Raw genomic sequence first — 6,742 nt, 5'->3', positions numbered from 1 at the left:
CTCTTCTTTCCATGTTCTCCTCCTCAGAGCCAAGGAGAAGCAAGGAAGCGGGACAGGGCTGAGCCTGGATGTCAGGCAGCAGCACCGTAGACAGCACGTCTCTGGCTGCCGTGCCTGGACCCATTCCTGGTGAGCAGAACAAGCAGGAAGACCAGTCCTTGCATAAAGAGACGCGCCCATTAACGCTGTTATTTAACGTCAGATACGCACTCCTCTGTTCACCCCTTGCCCTGTTGGCGGATGGTGACAACTTTGCCTTCCGTGCGATGGGATCTCGAAGGCGCCAGCAGCAGATCTGTGAGCCCATGGCCTCAGAAGCCTCTGGAAGGTCCCCTGGGCTGTGGAAGAGATGGCAGTGCCCCTCGTGACAACGCTGTCATCCACTACAGCACACAGCACAGGCAAGCATGGTGGCGTGTGCCTATAATCCCAGTTCTCCGGAGGCTAAGGCAGGAAGCTCACGGTGAGTCTGAGGCCAGCCTGGACTATCCAGTGAGTTCCAGGCCAGCCTGGCCTGCCTAGGGGGACCCTGTCTCTAAATAAATAAACCACATGGTAGGAGCAGCGAAGACAGCTGACACAGGAGCCCTGGGCACAAAGACCACTGACCGTGAGCGGGACACGTGCGCAGAGCGGAGAGCACGTAGAGAAATGATTTTCTAAGCATTAATGGAGTTCAGATTTTCAAAAGATTTTGTGGCACTTCCTATAATTGCCGTGGAAAGGCTCGCGTGTGGCCAGGTGACACAGTGACTCACACTGACAGAATTTCTGAAGCTAAGCCGCCCCTCCTGATTACATCTGTAGTACACCGGCAGATTTGGTTATGTAACATGTTACGCAGGGCTTTTACCTACAGTTCATAAATAAAATGGGTCTGTGATGACCTTCCCTTGCGCCATCTTTATCTGCTTTCATGTTCTTCTATCTTTGTAGAATGAGCTAGAAAGCTTTCCCTCTCTAATTCCAAATTTTATATGACGGAGTAATTTTCTTTACTTGACAATCTGGTAGAACTTTCCCCTGCACTGCTTTTGCCCAGGACTTTGGGGAGCTGGCACAGAGGGCAGGTCTCTGCCAGTCCCACTGAGTGTTCCCTTCCTGTCCTCACTAACCATGTGACCTCATGCACCAAGACATGACCTCCTCTGACTTCAGAAAGCGTCTGAGTTGCCTTTTCGCATCACTTCTGTGAGCCCCAGCACCACAGCCTGTGCCCCTTGGCGCCAGCCCTCAAGACCAGCTCTCCCATCCTGGTGCCTGAGGAGGCGCTCCCCACTGGCCGGCACTGCTCCCCACCTCACTGCAGCCAAGACCTCACCCGGAGACTCACGCCTGGCCCGCCTGCCTACCCACTCTCCACGCATGCATCCTTCCACGCAGCAGAGAGCGTGGCACGCATGAGAGGCCCGAGGAAGCCAGCACGGCCTCAGGAGTCCAGCGGAGACTCGCTGCAGACCACTTGTGCAACTTCAAGTCTTCAGGCAGTCTTTCCAAAAGCAAAAGGAAACAGAAAACATGATGTTAATAGCATCGTGAACTGAAGTATGCTCCCCCAGACCGCATGGGACCCCACAGAGGCGCGAGTCTTCCTGAGGCGGTGTGGGGGGTGGAGGCCCCACATGTCCCGTGTCTCTAAGGCACCCAGGAGCACATGTGACACCGAGAACATGAGTGCTGTGCACTGCTCTGTCGGAAGAGACCAGGCAACCTAAGTAAGCAATGCTGCTTTGTTGAGTCCAGTAAGCCTGAAGTATCACCACTTCTGCACGCGGGCAACATGAACATGGGCTAGGGAGGCATTTGCCCTCCCTTTTCAGACTCAGTTCTTCAGAATCTGGGGAGCAGGAGTGTTTCACACTGACCACACGTGTCATGTGGTGGCCATGCCACAGTGTGTGGCAGCGACTGAGGCTTTTAGCTGCAGCTCTGGACAGGGCATCTGGTGTCCTTCCTCCCCAGACCCTCTGTGTCCCTTGCTCCTCCATGAGCTCTACTGAGCTGGACCCCAGGGACCTACTGGCCTTTCCACCATGAGCTGTGCTGCCCTGCAGCCCCAGACACCACATGCTTTGCCTCTGGCTCCAGACTTTGTTCCCTTGCTTATGTGTTGCGGTCGCCAGTTCCCCATGGATCTGCAGCACTTCTGAGTGAGGCCAGCACCAGCCAACTCATCTCTTGGCCTCAGGAGCCCCAGCAGGCCATGTTGCAGACGCACCTTCGTGTGGTGGTCAGTGACCATTGAAGAGTGGCACTGCAGAGGCCACATGTGTGCTAGCTGGCCCGGGCTCCCTCCCCCGATAGCTGTGGCTTCACAGGCAGGGAAATTGAGACAGGTGCTCAAAGGCAGCAACATGCACCCCGGGATATGAGAAGAAACAGCAGCCGGAGCACCCTCCTCATCCCAAGTCCCAACAGGGCAGGCTGCTAGGACGCAGACAGTAAGGTGACTCCTGGCTGCAGACAGCTCTGCCCCTCTGTGACAGGCAAGAGCCTCATGGTAAGCCCAGGACTGGCGCTGGAGGCCAGGGTTTCTGCTGCATCCTCCCCTCTCCGCTCTGCTTCCTGACACCCTAGTGCACACACAATACCTGAAGCTGGAAAGATCTACCCTGGAACCCCCAATCCGGCGCTTCAGTGAACAGAAACTTACTAAACTTTTGGAGAGAAAAATCTGCACCGCAGCAACAGAATTTGGAATTCAATGAAAACATTCAAGCTGCCCTGGGCTGGAGCCCAGCCTCCTCCTGGGCTTCCTTCCCCGCCCCATTCTGTGGCCCTCTTGTTGTCCTTCTCAGTCTGTGTCTCCTGCCTGGCCTGCAGATCCTGCGGGTTACCTTGCTCCCCTGGCTGCCTCCCCAAAACGCCCCTCACTGCACTTCAGAGTCGCCACTGGGGGAGCCCAAGGTCGTGTGCCCCGGCTGTGAAGTTGAACGTGCATGCTCCTTCATCTTACGCCATGCTTCCCAACCTCTGCTCAGCACCTCTGCATCTGGTGCCCTCAGCTCTCTTCACCACCGCCCGTTCAAAGGAAAAGCGCTGCGCTCACGGTGCTTCACACCTGGTCAGCACCACCAGCTGAAGGCCAAACGTGATGACGCTCGGTCTGGTCTTTCCTGTCTCCCAGTGTTCTGCACTGACCAGAGCTGGGCACAGGATCGACCCAGTGCCAGGCACCATCATCGATAACAGGAGATCCCACTTAGCCTGCTACCCTGGTGCCCAACACCAGGTGAAGTCCAAGCTCACCCCCTGGAGAGTGAGGAGTGCAGGATGGAGGATGTGACCTGGTCTCCCCACCAAAGCCCCCTGACTTCAGGAGAGTTGGGGTCCACAAGTCCTAGGAGGCCTTGGTGTCCTGGAACCCAGGCCCTGAAGCCAGGGGAGGACAGGCCCCTCTGGCCCTGCTGCATGCTGCATCCATCTCGCATCCATCTGCCTTTCCTGCTGGTCACAGTCCCCAGGCATCCACTCCCCCCTCAGGAATCTGTCAGCTGCCCAGAGGCCCACGCAGCAGAGCGCCCAGCCCACCTTTGGGCCCAGCACAGTGCTGCCTCCCCTCCGGCCTATTCCACGCCTGCTCTCCCACAGTTTGACACACTGTAAGGCATTCACTTGAGTCTTCTGCCTTCCCAGTGCACACAAAAAACATGGCTCCCCGAGAAGAGACTTGTGCCCTGCTCTGTGCCCAGCTTGCAAGGAGCACCAGGCACACAGAGGTTCCCGGTAAATGTCCACTGAGTTACTAAATGAGTGACTGACTGTCTGTCCAGCCTTGTCCCCAGGGCTCAGGCTGGGGCTGGCATATCCTGAGAACCTAGAGTCCTCTGTGGGAGGAAGGAAAGAGGAAAAAGGGGTGAAATGAAAGGGGAGGGGAGACAGGACTGTGAGGGGAAGGAGGCGGAGGGCAGCAGGGACTGTACATGGCTGACGAGTGAGCAAAGGTGCGGGTTCCCAGAAGCAACGGGCCACCTGGAGAAAGGCAGGCACAGGGCTGTGGGCTGCCCCTCGGCTGAATGACTTACTACAGGGAGTAGGGTTGCAAGCCGTTCCCGTGGGAGAGCTCTGCAGTGACCCAGGACACAGTGAATTTGGCGCTAGCAAGCCCCGGCCAGAGCCACCAGTGGCTCCTCTCGACCCTTGCATTTTTAATATAACGAGAGCCCCCAATTAGGGTTGACCTAGCAAACTAAGAAATGTTTTTAAAAAAGAAAAAGAAAAACACAGGGACCGAGGTTCCATCCCTGGCACCACATGCTGCGCCGGCCCTGCCCCCGGGTGCACTCAGCAGCCAGAGTCTGAGTGTGGTGGGCACACCTGTAATCCCAGTGCTGGGGAGGCTGAAACAGGAGGGTCACTGTGAGTCGAAGCTGCGTAGTGAGACCTTGTACCAAATACATTTAAATAAATAAATAAATAAATATTTTTTTAAAAATGAAGAGATGAAAATCAGTCCATTAAATTATTCAACCGCCCTCACGTAGGGCGAACACCTTTCTGCTCCCTGCCTGGCTGAGCACCATCCCCCAGGAAGCCACCCTCAGCGGCCACAGCTGTCAGATCCATGGCCCACCCTTCACACCAGCTCCCACACAGCCTAGAGCAGGAGACTGAAACCCAAGCCTGAGGCAGGAAAGGCTGAGCGCACAAGCCAGAGCTCAGACCCCACCCACGTCCTTGCTCGCTTCAGCCGGCTATTTCACCTCCTCAGTCTCTTTTTACCAGAAACATGGGCCATCACATCAGACACGGTGCTGCAGTGGGCAGGACAAAGGCAGCGTCACCAACGCAGTCCTGGCCACGGCGCAGGAGGCAGCGTGCTGTCCGTGCTGATTTACTGCTGTTTGTCCTCCTTCCTTCTTGAGGAAAAAAATCCCAGAAAGGAAGAAACCAGGATGCAACTCATTAAGTGCAGCCTTGCGGCCACCTGAGCAACAGCCCTCCCTGCTGGTCCCTCCATCGGCTGGCAGCTGGCTGGGGCATGCCACGTGGCCTGGCAGGTAACACTGACCCCACGGTGTCCTTCTGCCTTTCTGTTCCCATGCTGCTGTCACTGCTGGCTTCCTTCTCGTTCTCCAAAGCCTGCGCTGCTCGGGCAGAACCATCCTCTGGCAGAGGGGGTCCTCCCCTCAGAGTCACAAGCAGACAACCACCCGCCCTCCTGCCCTCGCCGCTTGGAGGTGTCTGCTGCTGCCTGCTCCCTGCGGACAGGATAGGACAGTGGCCTCCAGCCTGGGCTGCAGTGACCCAGGACACAGTGGCATGGTCGTGCAGTGACATGCAGCGCTGCTGCCCTGAGTCAGAGCCCACCGTGACCTGGCCCAGCCAAGCTCTGTCCTGGTCGAGTCACCAGAGCCTCTAGGCCAGCACCATCAGCTCAGCCCTTAGCCTGTCCTGCTCCTGCAGGCTCCACCAGGAGGGGCTCTTACCAGCAGGAAGGGCCCCCTCCAGGCACTGTGGGCACTGTGAGCTCAGAGAACAGAGAGAAGGAGAACCAAGATGCTCGGGCAGAGGACTGAGGCATCCAGACGGGCTCCCAGACGCAGACTGACACACACGGCACGCTGGGAAACAGTGAGCCAGGATCCAGAGAAACACAGCCACCTGAGGCCGGTCCAGTTCCCATGCATTCCCTGGCAGGGAAGTCTGAGTTTTTCAAACAGAGATGTGGGCCAGCCAGATAGCTCATTGGATTAAAGCGCCCGCTTAAGCAGACACAGGGGCCAGGAGTTCGATCCTCAACGCCCTGCCCCTGGGGCATTCTGAGCTGGTGAATGAGACTGGGCATGGTGGTGCATGCCTATAATCCCAGCACTTGGGAGGCTGAAAAACAGGAGGGATCACTACAATTCCAATCCGTGTAGTAGAAAGACCATGTACACCCTGTACTAAATACATTTTAAAAAAGAGAGAGATACTCCCCTATATCCGGTTGTTTTGTTTTATTAACAGGATTTCACTGTGTAGCCCAGGCGGGCCTTGAATGGGAGGCAATCCTCCCTCTTCTGCCTCCCAAGAGCAAGGATTATAGGCGTGCACCACTAGACCAGGCTCTCCCTGCATTTTGAGTATTTAAAAACTTGGATTAACTTGAACTGTTAGGCTCACCATCTGCCACAGGTTTAAACCTGTTTTCTTACATAATCAAAACCCAGAGCAGCTGGCATTAATAATGCATCTGTATTTCCTGTAATTGCTTCAAGCTCCTTTTTGGCACGATTAAGGACAGTCACAATCCTTTGAACTGCCCATAGTCTATTCTGTTTAAAGCCACTGCTTCTGTTAGACCATTTCAATTAATCTGAAATCAAATATGCCTTTCCTTTGATGGTGTCAAATTTATCTTCCACTCCATATTCCAAACTCTTAAATCTGAGCACTTAGCAGATAGAAATAGATTTATTTCTTTGGCTTACCAAGCCCCTTAAAAGCCCTAAAACGTGCACAACAGCACCCACCTAGGCAGGGTCACAAGGGAAGTGGCCCGCCATTTGGACCAATGCCCAGAGTGCATAGGTAATGGAAGGTCAGGGCCACCCTCATGGAAGATGTGGCTTCTGGAGACTGCAGCTGCCCATGGGCCACCAAAGCTCCAGGACCACGGCAGGCCAGGCCACTCCCACCCAGCATGGGCTGTGCCCGGGGACCTGGGGCACTTGGCACTCCCAGGGTGTGCGTGCCCTCTTTCTCACATTCTCTCTCTCTCTCTCTCTCTCTCTCTCTCTCTCTCTCTCTCTCTCTC

This window comes from Octodon degus, unplaced genomic scaffold (assembly GCF_000260255.1).
Source record: "Octodon degus isolate 3935 unplaced genomic scaffold, OctDeg1.0 scaffold00105, whole genome shotgun sequence".
Lineage (NCBI taxonomy): Eukaryota > Metazoa > Chordata > Mammalia > Rodentia > Octodontidae > Octodon > Octodon degus.
This window is presented reverse-complemented; position numbering follows the sequence as displayed.